The sequence below is a fragment of the Podarcis muralis genome, chromosome 13, assembly GCF_964188315.1.
Source record: "Podarcis muralis chromosome 13, rPodMur119.hap1.1, whole genome shotgun sequence".
NCBI classification, from domain to species: Eukaryota; Metazoa; Chordata; class Lepidosauria; order Squamata; family Lacertidae; genus Podarcis; species Podarcis muralis.
In genome coordinates, this window is record NC_135667.1 from 43891473 (window position 1) to 43911028 (window position 19556).

The following is a 19556-nucleotide window of genomic DNA, read 5'->3' on the forward strand; positions in this document are numbered from 1 at the left end:
CTTTATTTCCTTTACCACTCTTTCCTTCTTTCACACTCTTCCAGATTGTGCAACGTTTCCTCTTTCCTTCCTGGTCCTTTTGTCTCCTGCTTTTACAGAGGTCAGCACAAAAGGAGGAGGAGGATTTCTATATGGTAAATGCTTCAAAGTGGGGACTTCATCTGTGGTATGTCACAAATGGGACCTGCACCCAATTGTTGCAGTGTGTTCTGCTGCTTCTGTTTAGAGTTCCAGCCAGCTCTTCCCTCCAAGTGCATTACACAAGCACGCACACACAGAGACACGGGGACGCCCCATTCCATAATGATAATTTTATTCTTTATACCCCACACAACTGACTGGGTTGCCCCAGCCGCTCTGGGCGGCATCCATCATGTATAAAAACATAATAAAACACTAGATGTTTTTAAAAAAACACCCTTCAGTGTACAAGATTGCCTTCAGACAGCTTGGGAGTCGGAGAACTCCATACCCCCCAACATTTCTCCTTTGAAAATAGGGACACCCTAAGGAAAAGAGATTAACAGTAATCCTTCAAGTGGTTTGGCTATGCGTTGGTTAATGGGTTAATTGGTGAGCTATGAGGTAAAGGGGAGGGTCAAATGCCTTGTCAATCAAAGAATGCCTTGTCAACCAACCAGAGGCAGCTTTGCAAACCCAGCAGCCTTGTCAACCAACCAGAAGCCGTTTGTCAATGCCAGCAGCCTTGTCAACCAATCAGAGGGAGCATTTTCACTCCCAGCAGTAGGTATAAAACCAGCAGGCCCGGCCTGCGCTCAGGCCAATGGCCTGCGCTCAGGCCAATGGCCTGCGCTCAGGCCAATGGCCTGCGCTCAGGCCAATGGCCTGCGCTCAGGCCAATGGCCTGCGCTCAGGCCAATGGCCTGCGCTCAGGCCAATGGCCTGCGCTCAGGCCAATGGCCTGCGCTCAGGCCAATGGCCTGCGCTCAGGCCAATGGCCTGCGCTCAGGCCAATGGCCTGCGCTCAGGCCAATGGCCTGCGCTCAGGCCAATGGCCTGCGCTCAGGCCAATGGCCTGCGCTCAGGCCAATGGCCTGCGCTCAGGCCAATGGCCTGCGCTCAGGCCAATGGCCTGCGCTCAGGCCAATGGCCTGCGCTCAGGCCAATGGCCTGCGCTCAGGCCAATGGCCTGCGCTCTCTTTTCCCTCTGGATTTGACTTTTCCTCTTCTCTCCCCCCCCCCCACCTAATCTCAGGTTTTTTGTTTTCTTTATTTCCTTTACCACTCTTTCCTTCTTTCACACTCTTCCAGATTGTGCAACGTTTCCTCTTTCCTTCCTGGTCCTTTTGTCTCCTGCTTTTACAGAGGTCAGCACAAAAGGAGGAGGAGGATTTCTATATGGTAAATGCTTCAAAGTGGGGACTTCATCTGTGGTATGTCACAAATGGGACCTGCACCCAATTGTTGCAGTGTGTTCTGCTGCTTCTGTTTAGAGTTCCAGCCAGCTCTTCCCTCCAAGTGCATTACACAAGCACGCACACACAGAGACACGGGGACGCCCCATTCCATAATGATAATTTTATTCTTTATACCCCACACAACTGACTGGGTTGCCCCAGCCGCTCTGGGCGGCATCCATCATGTATAAAAACATAATAAAACACTAGATGTTTTTAAAAAAACACCCTTCAGTGTACAAGATTGCCTTCAGACGGCTTGGGAGTCGGAGAACTCCATACCCCCCAACATTTCTCCTTTGAAAATAGGGACACCCTAAGGAAAAGAGATTAACAGTAATCCTTCAAGTGGTTTGGCTATGCGTTGGTTAATGGGTTAATTGGTGAGCTATGAGGTAAAGGGGAGGGTCAGATGCCTTGTCAATCAAAGAATGCCTTGTCAACCAACCAGAGGCAGCTTTGCAAACCCAGCAGCCTTGTCAACCAACCAGAAGCCGTTTGTCAATGCCAGCAGCCTTGTCAACCAATCAGAGGGAGCATTTTCACTCCCAGCAGTAGGTATAAAACCAGCAGGCCAATGGCCTGCGCTCAGGCCAATGGCCTGCGCTCTCTTTTCCCTCTGGATTTGACTTTTCCTCTTCTCTCCCCCCCCCCCACCTAATCTCAGGTTTTTTGTTTTCTTTATTTCCTTTACCACTCTTTCCTTCTTTCACACTCTTCCAGATTGTGCAACGTTTCCTCTTTCCTTCCTGGTCCTTTTGTCTCCTGCTTTTACAGAGGTCAGCACAAAAGGAGGAGGAGGATTTCTATATGGTAAATGCTTCAAAGTGGGGACTTCATCTGTGGTATGTCACAAATGGGACCTGCACCCAATTGTTGCAGTGTGTTCTGCTGCTTCTGTTTAGAGTTCCAGCCAGCTCTTCCCTCCAAGTGCATTACACAAGCACGCACACACAGAGACACGGGGACGCCCCATTCCATAATGATAATTTTATTCTTTATACCCCACACAACTGACTGGGTTGCCCCAGCCGCTCTGGGCGGCATCCATCATGTATAAAAACATAATAAAACACTAGATGTTTTTAAAAAAACACCCTTCAGTGTACAAGATTGCCTTCAGACGGCTTGGGAGTCGGAGAACTCCATACCCCCCAACATTTCTCCTTTGAAAATAGGGACACCCTAAGGAAAAGAGATTAACAGTAATCCTTCAAGTGGTTTGGCTATGCGTTGGTTAATGGGTTAATTGGTGAGCTATGAGGTAAAGGGGAGGGTCAGATGCCTTGTCAATCAAAGAATGCCTTGTCAACCAACCAGAGGCAGCTTTGCAAACCCAGCAGCCTTGTCAACCAACCAGAAGCCGTTTGTCAATGCCAGCAGCCTTGTCAACCAATCAGAGGGAGCATTTTCACTCCCAGCAGTAGGTATAAAACCAGCAGGCCCGGCCTGCGCTCAGGCCAATGGCCTGCGCTCAGGCCAATGGCCTGCGCTCAGGCCAATGGCCTGCGCTCAGGCCAATGGCCTGCGCTCAGGCCAATGGCCTGCGCTCAGGCCAATGGCCTGCGCTCAGGCCAATGGCCTGCGCTCAGGCCAATGGCCTGCGCTCAGGCCAATGGCCTGCGCTCAGGCCAATGGCCTGCGCTCAGGCCAATGGCCTGCGCTCAGGCCAATGGCCTGCGCTCAGGCCAATGGCCTGCGCTCAGGCCAATGGCCTGCGCTCAGGCCAATGGCCTGCGCTCAGGCCAATGGCCTGCGCTCAGGCCAATGGCCTGCGCTCAGGCCAATGGCCTGCGCTCAGGCCAATGGCCTGCGCTCAGGCCAATGGCCTGCGCTCAGGCCAATGGCCTGCGCTCAGGCCAATGGCCTGCGCTCTCTTTTCCCTCTGGATTTGACTTTTCCTCTTCTCTCCCCCCCCCCCACCTAATCTCAGGTTTTTTGTTTTCTTTATTTCCTTTACCACTCTTTCCTTCTTTCACACTCTTCCAGATTGTGCAACGTTTCCTCTTTCCTTCCTGGTCCTTTTGTCTCCTGCTTTTACAGAGGTCAGCACAAAAGGAGGAGGAGGATTTCTATATGGTAAATGCTTCAAAGTGGGGACTTCATCTGTGGTATGTCACAAATGGGACCTGCACCCAATTGTTGCAGTGTGTTCTGCTGCTTCTGTTTAGAGTTCCAGCCAGCTCTTCCCTCCAAGTGCATTACACAAGCACGCACACACAGAGACACGGGGACGCCCCATTCCATAATGATAATTTTATTCTTTATACCCCACACAACTGACTGGGTTGCCCCAGCCGCTCTGGGCGGCATCCATCATGTATAAAAACATAATAAAACACTAGATGTTTTTAAAAAAACACCCTTCAGTGTACAAGATTGCCTTCAGACGGCTTGGGAGTCGGAGAACTCCATACCCCCCAACATTTCTCCTTTGAAAATAGGGACACCCTAAGGAAAAGAGATTAACAGTAATCCTTCAAGTGGTTTGGCTATGCGTTGGTTAATGGGTTAATTGGTGAGCTATGAGGTAAAGGGGAGGGTCAGATGCCTTGTCAATCAAAGAATGCCTTGTCAACCAACCAGAGGCAGCTTTGCAAACCCAGCAGCCTTGTCAACCAACCAGAAGCCGTTTGTCAATGCCAGCAGCCTTGTCAACCAATCAGAGGGAGCATTTTCACTCCCAGCAGTAGGTATAAAACCAGCAGGCCAATGGCCTGCGCTCAGGCCAATGGCCTGCGCTCTCTTTTCCCTCTGGATTTGACTTTTCCTCTTCTCTCCCCCCCCCCCCACCTAATCTCAGGTTTTTTGTTTTCTTTATTTCCTTTACCACTCTTTCCTTCTTTCACACTCTTCCAGATTGTGCAACGTTTCCTCTTTCCTTCCTGGTCCTTTTGTCTCCTGCTTTTACAGAGGTCAGCACAAAAGGAGGAGGAGGATTTCTATATGGTAAATGCTTCAAAGTGGGGACTTCATCTGTGGTATGTCACAAATGGGACCTGCACCCAATTGTTGCAGTGTGTTCTGCTGCTTCTGTTTAGAGTTCCAGCCAGCTCTTCCCTCCAAGTGCATTACACAAGCACGCACACACAGAGACACGGGGACGCCCCATTCCATAATGATAATTTTATTCTTTATACCCCACACAACTGACTGGGTTGCCCCAGCCGCTCTGGGCGGCATCCATCATGTATAAAAACATAATAAAACACTAGATGTTTTTAAAAAAACACCCTTCAGTGTACAAGATTGCCTTCAGACAGCTTGGGAGTCGGAGAACTCCATACCCCCCAACATTTCTCCTTTGAAAATAGGGACACCCTAAGGAAAAGAGATTAACAGTAATCCTTCAAGTGGTTTGGCTATGCGTTGGTTAATGGGTTAATTGGTGAGCTATGAGGTAAAGGGGAGGGTCAAATGCCTTGTCAATCAAAGAATGCCTTGTCAACCAACCAGAGGCAGCTTTGCAAACCCAGCAGCCTTGTCAACCAACCAGAAGCCGTTTGTCAATGCCAGCAGCCTTGTCAACCAATCAGAGGGAGCATTTTCACTCCCAGCAGTAGGTATAAAACCAGCAGGCCCGGCCTGCGCTCAGGCCAATGGCCTGCGCTCAGGCCAATGGCCTGCGCTCAGGCCAATGGCCTGCGCTCAGGCCAATGGCCTGCGCTCAGGCCAATGGCCTGCGCTCAGGCCAATGGCCTGCGCTCAGGCCAATGGCCTGCGCTCAGGCCAATGGCCTGCGCTCAGGCCAATGGCCTGCGCTCAGGCCAATGGCCTGCGCTCAGGCCAATGGCCTGCGCTCAGGCCAATGGCCTGCGCTCAGGCCAATGGCCTGCGCTCAGGCCAATGGCCTGCGCTCAGGCCAATGGCCTGCGCTCAGGCCAATGGCCTGCGCTCAGGCCAATGGCCTGCGCTCAGGCCAATGGCCTGCGCTCAGGCCAATGGCCTGCGCTCAGGCCAATGGCCTGCGCTCAGGCCAATGGCCTGCGCTCAGGCCAATGGCCTGCGCTCAGGCCAATGGCCTGCGCTCAGGCCAATGGCCTGCGCTCAGGCCAATGGCCTGCGCTCTCTTTTCCCTCTGGATTTGACTTTTCCTCTTCTCTCCCCCCCCCCCACCTAATCTCAGGTTTTTTGTTTTCTTTATTTCCTTTACCACTCTTTCCTTCTTTCACACTCTTCCAGATTGTGCAACGTTTCCTCTTTCCTTCCTGGTCCTTTTGTCTCCTGCTTTTACAGAGGTCAGCACAAAAGGAGGAGGAGGATTTCTATATGGTAAATGCTTCAAAGTGGGGACTTCATCTGTGGTATGTCACAAATGGGACCTGCACCCAATTGTTGCAGTGTGTTCTGCTGCTTCTGTTTAGAGTTCCAGCCAGCTCTTCCCTCCAAGTGCATTACACAAGCACGCACACACAGAGACACGGGGACGCCCCATTCCATAATGATAATTTTATTCTTTATACCCCACACAACTGACTGGGTTGCCCCAGCCGCTCTGGGCGGCATCCATCATGTATAAAAACATAATAAAACACTAGATGTTTTTAAAAAAACACCCTTCAGTGTACAAGATTGCCTTCAGACGGCTTGGGAGTCGGAGAACTCCATACCCCCCAACATTTCTCCTTTGAAAATAGGGACACCCTAAGGAAAAGAGATTAACAGTAATCCTTCAAGTGGTTTGGCTATGCGTTGGTTAATGGGTTAATTGGTGAGCTATGAGGTAAAGGGGAGGGTCAGATGCCTTGTCAATCAAAGAATGCCTTGTCAACCAACCAGAGGCAGCTTTGCAAACCCAGCAGCCTTGTCAACCAACCAGAAGCCGTTTGTCAATGCCAGCAGCCTTGTCAACCAATCAGAGGGAGCATTTTCACTCCCAGCAGTAGGTATAAAACCAGCAGGCCAATGGCCTGCGCTCAGGCCAATGGCCTGCGCTCTCTTTTCCCTCTGGATTTGACTTTTCCTCTTCTCTCCCCCCCCCCCACCTAATCTCAGGTTTTTTGTTTTCTTTATTTCCTTTACCACTCTTTCCTTCTTTCACACTCTTCCAGATTGTGCAACGTTTCCTCTTTCCTTCCTGGTCCTTTTGTCTCCTGCTTTTACAGAGGTCAGCACAAAAGGAGGAGGAGGATTTCTATATGGTAAATGCTTCAAAGTGGGGACTTCATCTGTGGTATGTCACAAATGGGACCTGCACCCAATTGTTGCAGTGTGTTCTGCTGCTTCTGTTTAGAGTTCCAGCCAGCTCTTCCCTCCAAGTGCATTACACAAGCACGCACACACAGAGACACGGGGACGCCCCATTCCATAATGATAATTTTATTCTTTATACCCCACACAACTGACTGGGTTGCCCCAGCCGCTCTGGGCGGCATCCATCATGTATAAAAACATAATAAAACACTAGATGTTTTTAAAAAAACACCCTTCAGTGTACAAGATTGCCTTCAGACAGCTTGGGAGTCGGAGAACTCCATACCCCCCAACATTTCTCCTTTGAAAATAGGGACACCCTAAGGAAAAGAGATTAACAGTAATCCTTCAAGTGGTTTGGCTATGCGTTGGTTAATGGGTTAATTGGTGAGCTATGAGGTAAAGGGGAGGGTCAAATGCCTTGTCAATCAAAGAATGCCTTGTCAACCAACCAGAGGCAGCTTTGCAAACCCAGCAGCCTTGTCAACCAACCAGAAGCCGTTTGTCAATGCCAGCAGCCTTGTCAACCAATCAGAGGGAGCATTTTCACTCCCAGCAGTAGGTATAAAACCAGCAGGCCCGGCCTGCGCTCAGGCCAATGGCCTGCGCTCAGGCCAATGGCCTGCGCTCAGGCCAATGGCCTGCGCTCAGGCCAATGGCCTGCGCTCAGGCCAATGGCCTGCGCTCAGGCCAATGGCCTGCGCTCAGGCCAATGGCCTGCGCTCAGGCCAATGGCCTGCGCTCAGGCCAATGGCCTGCGCTCAGGCCAATGGCCTGCGCTCAGGCCAATGGCCTGCGCTCAGGCCAATGGCCTGCGCTCAGGCCAATGGCCTGCGCTCAGGCCAATGGCCTGCGCTCAGGCCAATGGCCTGCGCTCAGGCCAATGGCCTGCGCTCAGGCCAATGGCCTGCGCTCAGGCCAATGGCCTGCGCTCAGGCCAATGGCCTGCGCTCAGGCCAATGGCCTGCGCTCAGGCCAATGGCCTGCGCTCTCTTTTCCCTCTGGATTTGACTTTTCCTCTTCTCTCCCCCCCCCCCACCTAATCTCAGGTTTTTTGTTTTCTTTATTTCCTTTACCACTCTTTCCTTCTTTCACACTCTTCCAGATTGTGCAACGTTTCCTCTTTCCTTCCTGGTCCTTTTGTCTCCTGCTTTTACAGAGGTCAGCACAAAAGGAGGAGGAGGATTTCTATATGGTAAATGTTTCAAAGTGGGGACTTCATCTGTGGTATGTCACAAATGGGACCTGCACCCAATTGTTGCAGTGTGTTCTGCTGCTTCTGTTTAGAGTTCCAGCCAGCTCTTCCCTCCAAGTGCATTACACAAGCACGCACACACAGAGACACGGGGACGCCCCATTCCATAATGATAATTTTATTCTTTATACCCCACACAACTGACTGGGTTGCCCCAGCCGCTCTGGGCGGCATCCATCATGTATAAAAACATAATAAAACACTAGATGTTTTTAAAAAAACACCCTTCAGTGTACAAGATTGCCTTCAGACGGCTTGGGAGTCGGAGAACTCCATACCCCCCAACATTTCTCCTTTGAAAATAGGGACACCCTAAGGAAAAGAGATTAACAGTAATCCTTCAAGTGGTTTGGCTATGCGTTGGTTAATGGGTTAATTGGTGAGCTATGAGGTAAAGGGGAGGGTCAGATGCCTTGTCAATCAAAGAATGCCTTGTCAACCAACCAGAGGCAGCTTTGCAAACCCAGCAGCCTTGTCAACCAACCAGAAGCCGTTTGTCAATGCCAGCAGCCTTGTCAACCAATCAGAGGGAGCATTTTCACTCCCAGCAGTAGGTATAAAACCAGCAGGCCAATGGCCTGCGCTCAGGCCAATGGCCTGCGCTCTCTTTTCCCTCTGGATTTGACTTTTCCTCTTCTCTCCCCCCCCCCCCACCTAATCTCAGGTTTTTTGTTTTCTTTATTTCCTTTACCACTCTTTCCTTCTTTCACACTCTTCCAGATTGTGCAACGTTTCCTCTTTCCTTCCTGGTCCTTTTGTCTCCTGCTTTTACAGAGGTCAGCACAAAAGGAGGAGGAGGATTTCTATATGGTAAATGCTTCAAAGTGGGGACTTCATCTGTGGTATGTCACAAATGGGACCTGCACCCAATTGTTGCAGTGTGTTCTGCTGCTTCTGTTTAGAGTTCCAGCCAGCTCTTCCCTCCAAGTGCATTACACAAGCACGCACACACAGAGACACGGGGACGCCCCATTCCATAATGATAATTTTATTCTTTATACCCCACACAACTGACTGGGTTGCCCCAGCCGCTCTGGGCGGCATCCATCATGTATAAAAACATAATAAAACACTAGATGTTTTTAAAAAAACACCCTTCAGTGTACAAGATTGCCTTCAGACGGCTTGGGAGTCGGAGAACTCCATACCCCCCAACATTTCTCCTTTGAAAATAGGGACACCCTAAGGAAAAGAGATTAACAGTAATCCTTCAAGTGGTTTGGCTATGCGTTGGTTAATGGGTTAATTGGTGAGCTATGAGGTAAAGGGGAGGGTCAAATGCCTTGTCAATCAAAGAATGCCTTGTCAACCAACCAGAGGCAGCTTTGCAAACCCAGCAGCCTTGTCAACCAACCAGAAGCCGTTTGTCAATGCCAGCAGCCTTGTCAACCAATCAGAGGGAGCATTTTCACTCCCAGCAGTAGGTATAAAACCAGCAGGCCAATGGCCTGCGCTCAGGCCAATGGCCTGCGCTCTCTTTTCCCTCTGGATTTGACTTTTCCTCTTCTCTCCCCCCCCCCCCACCTAATCTCAGGTTTTTTGTTTTCTTTATTTCCTTTACCACTCTTTCCTTCTTTCACACTCTTCCAGATTGTGCAACGTTTCCTCTTTCCTTCCTGGTCCTTTTGTCTCCTGCTTTTACAGAGGTCAGCACAAAAGGAGGAGGAGGATTTCTATATGGTAAATGTTTCAAAGTGGGGACTTCATCTGTGGTATGTCACAAATGGGACCTGCACCCAATTGTTGCAGTGTGTTCTGCTGCTTCTGTTTAGAGTTCCAGCCAGCTCTTCCCTCCAAGTGCATTACACAAGCACGCACACACAGAGACACGGGGACGCCCCATTCCATAATGATAATTTTATTCTTTATACCCCACACAACTGACTGGGTTGCCCCAGCCGCTCTGGGCGGCATCCATCATGTATAAAAACATAATAAAACACTAGATGTTTTTAAAAAAACACCCTTCAGTGTACAAGATTGCCTTCAGACGGCTTGGGAGTCGGAGAACTCCATACCCCCCAACATTTCTCCTTTGAAAATAGGGACACCCTAAGGAAAAGAGATTAACAGTAATCCTTCAAGTGGTTTGGCTATGCGTTGGTTAATGGGTTAATTGGTGAGCTATGAGGTAAAGGGGAGGGTCAGATGCCTTGTCAATCAAAGAATGCCTTGTCAACCAACCAGAGGCAGCTTTGCAAACCCAGCAGCCTTGTCAACCAACCAGAAGCCGTTTGTCAATGCCAGCAGCCTTGTCAACCAATCAGAGGGAGCATTTTCACTCCCAGCAGTAGGTATAAAACCAGCAGGCCAATGGCCTGCGCTCAGGCCAATGGCCTGCGCTCTCTTTTCCCTCTGGATTTGACTTTTCCTCTTCTCTCCCCCCCCCCCCACCTAATCTCAGGTTTTTTGTTTTCTTTATTTCCTTTACCACTCTTTCCTTCTTTCACACTCTTCCAGATTGTGCAACGTTTCCTCTTTCCTTCCTGGTCCTTTTGTCTCCTGCTTTTACAGAGGTCAGCACAAAAGGAGGAGGAGGATTTCTATATGGTAAATGCTTCAAAGTGGGGACTTCATCTGTGGTATGTCACAAATGGGACCTGCACCCAATTGTTGCAGTGTGTTCTGCTGCTTCTGTTTAGAGTTCCAGCCAGCTCTTCCCTCCAAGTGCATTACACAAGCACGCACACACAGAGACACGGGGACGCCCCATTCCATAATGATAATTTTATTCTTTATACCCCACACAACTGACTGGGTTGCCCCAGCCGCTCTGGGCGGCATCCATCATGTATAAAAACATAATAAAACACTAGATGTTTTTAAAAAAACACCCTTCAGTGTACAAGATTGCCTTCAGACGGCTTGGGAGTCGGAGAACTCCATACCCCCCAACATTTCTCCTTTGAAAATAGGGACACCCTAAGGAAAAGAGATTAACAGTAATCCTTCAAGTGGTTTGGCTATGCGTTGGTTAATGGGTTAATTGGTGAGCTATGAGGTAAAGGGGAGGGTCAAATGCCTTGTCAATCAAAGAATGCCTTGTCAACCAACCAGAGGCAGGTTTGCAAACCCAGCAGCCTTGTCAACCAACCAGAAGCCGTTTGTCAATGCCAGCAGCCTTGTCAACCAATCAGAGGGAGCATTTTCACTCCCAGCAGTAGGTATAAAACCAGCAGGCCAATGGCCTGCGCTCAGGCCAATGGCCTGCGCTCAGGCCAATGGCCTGCGCTCTCCTTTCCCTCTGGATTTGACTTTTCCTCTTCTCTCCCCCCCCCCCCACCTAATCTCAGGTTTTTTGTTTTCTTTATTTCCTTTACCACTCTTTCCTTCTTTCACACTCTTCCAGATTGTGCAACGTTTCCTCTTTCCTTCCTGGTCCTTTTGTCTCCTGCTTTTACAGAGGTCAGCACAAAAGGAGGAGGAGGATTTCTATATGGTAAATGCTTCAAAGTGGGGACTTCATCTGTGGTATGTCACAAATGGGACCTGCACCCAATTGTTGCAGTGTGTTCTGCTGCTTCTGTTTAGAGTTCCAGCCAGCTCTTCCCTCCAAGTGCATTACACAAGCACGCACACACAGAGACACGGGGACGCCCCATTCCATAATGATAATTTTATTCTTTATACCCCACACAACTGACTGGGTTGCCCCAGCCGCTCTGGGCGGCATCCATCATGTATAAAAACATAATAAAACACTAGATGTTTTTAAAAAAACACCCTTCAGTGTACAAGATTGCCTTCAGACGGCTTGGGAGTCGGAGAACTCCATACCCCCCAACATTTCTCCTTTGAAAATAGGGACACCCTAAGGAAAAGAGATTAACAGTAATCCTTCAAGTGGTTTGGCTATGCGTTGGTTAATGGGTTAATTGGTGAGCTATGAGGTAAAGGGGAGGGTCAGATGCCTTGTCAATCAAAGAATGCCTTGTCAACCAACCAGAGGCAGCTTTGCAAACCCAGCAGCCTTGTCAACCAACCAGAAGCCGTTTGTCAATGCCAGCAGCCTTGTCAACCAATCAGAGGGAGCATTTTCACTCCCAGCAGTAGGTATAAAACCAGCAGGCCAATGGCCTGCGCTCAGGGCAATGGCCTGCGCTCTCTTTTCCCTCTGGATTTGACTTTTCCTCTTCTCTCCCCCCCCCACCTAATCTCAGGTTTTTTGTTTTCTTTATTTCCTTTACCACTCTTTCCTTCTTTCACACTCTTCCAGATTGTGCAACGTTTCCTCTTTCCTTCCTGGTCCTTTTGTCTCCTGCTTTTACAGAGGTCAGCACAAAAGGAGGAGGAGGATTTCTATATGGTAAATGCTTCAAAGTGGGGACTTCATCTGTGGTATGTCACAAATGGGACCTGCACCCAATTGTTGCAGTGTGTTCTGCTGCTTCTGTTTAGAGTTCCAGCCAGCTCTTCCCTCCAAGTGCATTACACAAGCACGCACACACAGAGACACGGGGACGCCCCATTCCATAATGATAATTTTATTCTTTATACCCCACACAACTGACTGGGTTGCCCCAGCCGCTCTGGGCGGCATCCATCATGTATAAAAACATAATAAAACACTAGATGTTTTTAAAAAAACACCCTTCAGTGTACAAGATTGCCTTCAGACGGCTTGGGAGTCGGAGAACTCCATACCCCCCAACATTTCTCCTTTGAAAATAGGGACACCCTAAGGAAAAGAGATTAACAGTAATCCTTCAAGTGGTTTGGCTATGCGTTGGTTAATGGGTTAATTGGTGAGCTATGAGGTAAAGGGGAGGGTCAGATGCCTTGTCAATCAAAGAATGCCTTGTCAACCAACCAGAGGCAGCTTTGCAAACCCAGCAGCCTTGTCAACCAACCAGAAGCCGTTTGTCAATGCCAGCAGCCTTGTCAACCAATCAGAGGGAGCATTTTCACTCCCAGCAGTAGGTATAAAACCAGCAGGCCAATGGCCTGCGCTCAGGCCAATGGCCTGCGCTCAGGCCAATGGCCTGCGCTCTCTTTTCCCTCTGGATTTGACTTTTCCTCTTCTCTCCCCCCCCCCCACCTAATCTCAGGTTTTTTGTTTTCTTTATTTCCTTTACCACTCTTTCCTTCTTTCACACTCTTCCAGATTGTGCAACGTTTCCTCTTTCCTTCCTGGTCCTTTTGTCTCCTGCTTTTACAGAGGTCAGCACAAAAGGAGGAGGAGGATTTCTATATGGTAAATGCTTCAAAGTGGGGACTTCATCTGTGGTATGTCACAAATGGGACCTGCACCCAATTGTTGCAGTGTGTTCTGCTGCTTCTGTTTAGAGTTCCAGCCAGCTCTTCCCTCCAAGTGCATTACACAAGCACGCACACACAGAGACACGGGGACGCCCCATTCCATAATGATAATTTTATTCTTTATACCCCACACAACTGACTGGGTTGCCCCAGCCGCTCTGGGCGGCATCCATCATGTATAAAAACATAATAAAACACTAGATGTTTTTAAAAAAACACCCTTCAGTGTACAAGATTGCCTTCAGACGGCTTGGGAGTCGGAGAACTCCATACCCCCCAACATTTCTCCTTTGAAAATAGGGACACCCTAAGGAAAAGAGATTAACAGTAATCCTTCAAGTGGTTTGGCTATGCGTTGGTTAATGGGTTAATTGGTGAGCTATGAGGTAAAGGGGAGGGTCAGATGCCTTGTCAATCAAAGAATGCCTTGTCAACCAACCAGAGGCAGCTTTGCAAACCCAGCAGCCTTGTCAACCAACCAGAAGCCGTTTGTCAATGCCAGCAGCCTTGTCAACCAATCAGAGGGAGCATTTTCACTCCCAGCAGTAGGTATAAAACCAGCAGGCCAATGGCCTGCGCTCAGGCCAATGGCCTGCGCTCTCTTTTCCCTCTGGATTTGACTTTTCCTCTTCTCTCCCCCCCCCCCACCTAATCTCAGGTTTTTTGTTTTCTTTATTTCCTTTACCACTCTTTCCTTCTTTCACACTCTTCCAGATTGTGCAACGTTTCCTATTTCCTTCCTGGTCCTTTTGTCTCCTGCTTTTACAGAGGTCAGCACAAAAGGAGGAGGAGGATTTCTATATGGTAAATGCTTCAAAGTGGGGACTTCATCTGTGGTATGTCACAAATGGGACCTGCACCCAATTGTTGCAGTGTGTTCTGCTGCTTCTGTTTAGAGTTCCAGCCAGCTCTTCCCTCCAAGTGCATTACACAAGCACGCACACACAGAGACACGGGGACGCCCCATTCCATAATGATAATTTTATTCTTTATACCCCACACAACTGACTGGGTTGCCCCAGCCGCTCTGGGCGGCATCCATCATGTATAAAAACATAATAAAACACTAGATGTTTTTAAAAAAACACCCTTCAGTGTACAAGATTGCCTTCAGACGGCTTGGGAGTCGGAGAACTCCATACCCCCCAACATTTCTCCTTTGAAAATAGGGACACCCTAAGGAAAAGAGATTAACAGTAATCCTTCAAGTGGTTTGGCTATGCGTTGGTTAATGGGTTAATTGGTGAGCTATGAGGTAAAGGGGAGGGTCAGATGCCTTGTCAATCAAAGAATGCCTTGTCAACCAACCAGAGGCAGCTTTGCAAACCCAGCAGCCTTGTCAACCAACCAGAAGCCGTTTGTCAATGCCAGCAGCCTTGTCAACCAATCAGAGGGAGCATTTTCACTCCCAGCAGTAGGTATAAAACCAGCAGGCCAATGGCCTGCGCTCAGGCCAATGGCCTGCGCTCTCTTTTCCCTCTGGATTTGACTTTTCCTCTTCTCTCCCCCCCCCCCCACCTAATCTCAGGTTTTTTGTTTTCTTTATTTCCTTTACCACTCTTTCCTTCTTTCACACTCTTCCAGATTGTGCAACGTTTCCTCTTTCCTTCCTGGTCCTTTTGTCTCCTGCTTTTACAGAGGTCAGCACAAAAGGAGGAGGAGGATTTCTATATGGTAAATGTTTCAAAGTGGGGACTTCATCTGTGGTATGTCACAAATGGGACCTGCACCCAATTGTTGCAGTGTGTTCTGCTGCTTCTGTTTAGAGTTCCAGCCAGCTCTTCCCTCCAAGTGCATTACACAAGCACGCACACACAGAGACACGGGGACGCCCCATTCCATAATGATAATTTTATTCTTTATACCCCACACAACTGACTGGGTTGCCCCAGCCGCTCTGGGCGGCATCCATCATGTATAAAAACATAATAAAACACTAGATGTTTTTAAAAAAACACCCTTCAGTGTACAAGATTGCCTTCAGACGGCTTGGGAGTCGGAGAACTCCATACCCCCCAACATTTCTCCTTTGAAAATAGGGACACCCTAAGGAAAAGAGATTAACAGTAATCCTTCAAGTGGTTTGGCTATGCGTTGGTTAATGGGTTAATTGGTGAGCTATGAGGTAAAGGGGAGGGTCAGATGCCTTGTCAATCAAAGAATGCCTTGTCAACCAACCAGAGGCAGCTTTGCAAACCCAGCAGCCTTGTCAACCAACCAGAAGCCGTTTGTCAATGCCAGCAGCCTTGTCAACCAATCAGAGGGAGCATTTTCACTCCCAGCAGTATGTATAAAACCAGCAGGCCAATGGCCTGCGCTCAGGCCAATGGCCTGCGCTCTCTTTTCCCTCTGGATTTGACTTTTCCTCTTCTCTCCCCCCCCCCCCACCTAATCTCAGGTTTTTTGTTTTCTTTATTTCCTTTACCACTCTTTCCTTCTTTCACACTCTTCCAGATTGTGCAACGTTTCCTCTTTCCTTCCTGGTCCTTTTGTCTCCTGCTTTTACAGAGGTCAGCACAAAAGGAGGAGGAGGATTTCTATATGGTAAATGCTTCAAAGTGGGGACTTCATCTGTGGTATGTCACAAATGGGACCTGCACCCAATTGTTGCAGTGTGTTCTGCTGCTTCTGTTTAGAGTTCCAGCCAGCTCTTCCCTCCAAGTGCATTACACAAGCACGCACACACAGAGACACGGGGACGCCCCATTCCATAATGATAATTTTATTCTTTATACCCCACACAACTGACTGGGTTGCCCCAGCCGCTCTGGGCGGCATCCATCATGTATAAAAACATAATAAAACACTAGATGTTTTTAAAAAAACACCCTTCAGTGTACAAGATTGCCTTCAGACGGCTTGGGAGTCGGAGAACTCCATACCCCCCAACATTTCTCCTTTGAAAATAGGGACACCCTAAGGAAAAGAGATTAACAGTAATCCTTCAAGTGGTTTGGCTATGCGTTGGTTAATGGGTTAATTGGTGAGCTATGAGGTAAAGGGGAGGGTCAAATGCCTTGTCAATCAAAGAATGCCTTGTCAACCAACCAGAGGCAGCTTTGCAAACCCAGCAGCCTTGTCAACCAACCAGAAGCCGTTTGTCAATGCCAGCAGCCTTGTCAACCAATCAGAGGGAGCATTTTCACTCCCAGCAGTAGGTATAAAACCAGCAGGCCCGGCCTGCGCTCAGGCCAATGGCCTGCGCTCAGGCCAATGGCCTGCGCTCAGGCCAATGGCCTGCGCTCAGGCCAATGGCCTGCGCTCAGGCCAATGGCCTGCGCTCAGGCCAATGGCCTGCGCTCAGGCCAATGGCCTGCGCTCAGGCCAATGGCCTGCGCTCAGGCCAATGGCCTGCGCTCAGGCCAATGGCCTGCGCTCAGGCCAATGGCCTGCGCTCAGGCCAATGGCCTGCGCTCAGGCCAATGGCCTGCGCTCAGGCCAATGGCCTGCGCTCAGGCCAATGGCCTGCGCTCAGGCCAATGGCCTGCGCTCAGGCCAATGGCCTGCGCTCAGGCCAATGGCCTGCGCTCAGGCCAATGGCCTGCGCTCAGGCCAATGGCCTGCGCTCAGGCCAATGGCCTGCGCTCTCTTTTCCCTCTGGATTTGACTTTTCCTCTTCTCTCCCCCCCCCCCACCTAATCTCAGGTTTTTTGTTTTCTTTATTTCCTTTACCACTCTTTCCTTCTTTCACACTCTTCCAGATTGTGCAACGTTTCCTATTTCCTTCCTGGTCCTTTTGTCTCCTGCTTTTACAGAGGTCAGCACAAAAGGAGGAGGAGGATTTCTATATGGTAAATGCTTCAAAGTGGGGACTTCATCTGTGGTATGTCACAAATGGGACCTGCACCCAATTGTTGCAGTGTGTTCTGCTGCTTCTGTTTAGAGTTCCAGCCAGCTCTTCCCTCCAAGTGCATTACACAAGCACGCACACACAGAGACACGGGGACGCCCCATTCCATAATGATAATTTTATTCTTTATACCCCACACAACTGACTGGGTTGCCCCAGCCGCTCTGGGCGGCATCCATCATGTATAAAAACATAATAAAACACTAGATGTTTTTAAAAAAACACCCTTCAGTGTACAAGATTGCCTTCAGACGGCTTGGGAGTCGGAGAACTCCATACCCCCCAACATTTCTCCTTTGAAAATAGGGACACCCTAAGGAAAAGAGATTAACAGTAATCCTTCAAGTGGTTTGGCTATGCGTTGGTTAATGGGTTAATTGGTGAGCTATGAGGTAAAGGGGAGGGTCAGATGCCTTGTCAATCAAAGAATGCCTTGTCAACCAACCAGAGGCAGCTTTGCAAACCCAGCAGCCTTGTCAACCAACCAGAAGCCGTTTGTCAATGCCAGCAGCCTTGTCAACCAATCAGAGGGAGCATTTTCACTCCCAGCAGTAGGTATAAAACCAGCAGGCCAATGGCCTGCGCTCAGGCCAATGGCCTGCGCTCAGGCCAATGGCCTGCGCTCTCTTTTCCCTCTGGATTTGACTTTTCCTCTTCTCTCCCCCCCCCACCTAATCTCAGGTTTTTTGTTTTCTTTATTTCCTTTACCACTCTTTCCTTCTTTCACACTCTTCCAGATTGTGCAACGTTTCCTCTTTCCTTCCTGGTCCTTTTGTCTCCTGCTTTTACAGAGGTCAGCACAAAAGGAGGAGGAGGATTTCTATATGGTAAATGCTTCAAAGTGGGGACTTCATCTGTGGTATGTCACAAATGGGACCTGCACCCAATTGTTGCAGTGTGTTCTGCTGCTTCTGTTTAGAGTTCCAGCCAGCTCTTCCCTCCAAGTGCATTACACAAGCACGCACACACAGAGACACGGGGACGCCCCATTCCATAATGATAATTTTATTCTTTATACCCCACACAACTGACTGGGTTGCCCCAGCCGCTCTGGGCGGCATCCATCATGTATAAAAACATAATAAAACACTAGATGTTTTTAAAAAAACACCCTTCAGTGTACAAGATTGCCTTCAGACGGCTTGGGAGTCGGAGAACTCCATACCCCCCAACATTTCTCCTTTGAAAATAGGGACACCCTAAGGAAAAGAGATTAACAGTAATCCTTCAAGTGGTTTGGCTATGCGTTGGTTAATGGGTTAATTGGTGAGCTATGAGGTAAAGGGGAGGGTCAGATGCCTTGTCAATCAAAGAATGCCTTGTCAACCAACCAGAGGCAGCTTTGCAAACCCAGCAGCCTTGTCAACCAACCAGAAGCCGTTTGTCAATGCCAGCAGCCTTGTCAACCAATCAGAGGGAGCATTTTCACTCCCAGCAGTAGGTATAAAACCAGCAGGCCCGGCCTGCGCTCAGGCCAATGGCCTGCGCTCAGGCCAATGGCCTGCGCTCAGGCCAATGGCCTGCGCTCAGGCCAATGGCCTGCGCTCAGGCCAATGGCCTGCGCTCAGGCCAATGGCCTGCGCTCAGGCCAATGGCCTGCGCTCAGGCCAATGGCCTGCGCTCAGGCCAATGGCCTGCGCTCAGGCCAATGGCCTGCGCTCAGGCCAATGGCCTGCGCTCAGGCCAATGGCCTGCGCTCAGGCCAATGGCCTGCGCTCAGGCCAATGGCCTGCGCTCAGGCCAATGGCCTGCGCTCAGGCCAATGGCCTGCGCTCAGGCCAATGGCCTGCGCTCAGGCCAATGGCCTGCGCTCAGGCCAATGGCCTGCGCTCAGGCCAATGGCCTGCGCTCAGGCCAATGGCCTGCGCTCAGGCCAATGGCCTGCGCTCAGGCCAATGGCCTGCGCTCAGGCCAATGGCCTGCGCTCAGGCCAATGGCCTGCGCTCTCTTTTCCCTCTGGATTTGACTTTTCCTCTTCTCTCCCCCCCCCCCACCTAATCTCAGGTTTTTTGTTTTCTTTATTTCCTTTACCACTCTTTCCTTCTTTCACACTCTTCCAGATTGTGCAACGTTTCCTATTTCCTTCCTGGTCCTTTTGTCTCCTGCTTTTACAGAGGTCAGCACAAAAGGAGGAGGAGGATTTCTATATGGTAAATGCTTCAAAGTGGGGACTTCATCTGTGGTATGTCACAAATGGGACCTGCACCCAATTGTTGCAGTGTGTTCTGCTGCTTCTGTTTAGAGTTCCAGCCAGCTCTTCCCTCCAAGTGCATTACACAAGCACGCACACACAGAGACACGGGGACGCCCCATTCCATAATGATAATTTTATTCTTTATACCCCACACAACTGACTGGGTTGCCCCAGCCGCTCTGGGCGGCATCCATCATGTATAAAAACATAATAAAACACTAGATGTTTTTAAAAAAACACCCTTCAGTGTACAAGATTGCCTTCAGACGGCTTGGGAGTCGGAGAACTCCATACCCCCCAACATTTCTCCTTTGAAAATAGGGACACCCTAAGGAAAAGAGATTAACAGTAATCCTTCAAGTGGTTTGGCTATGCGTTGGTTAATGG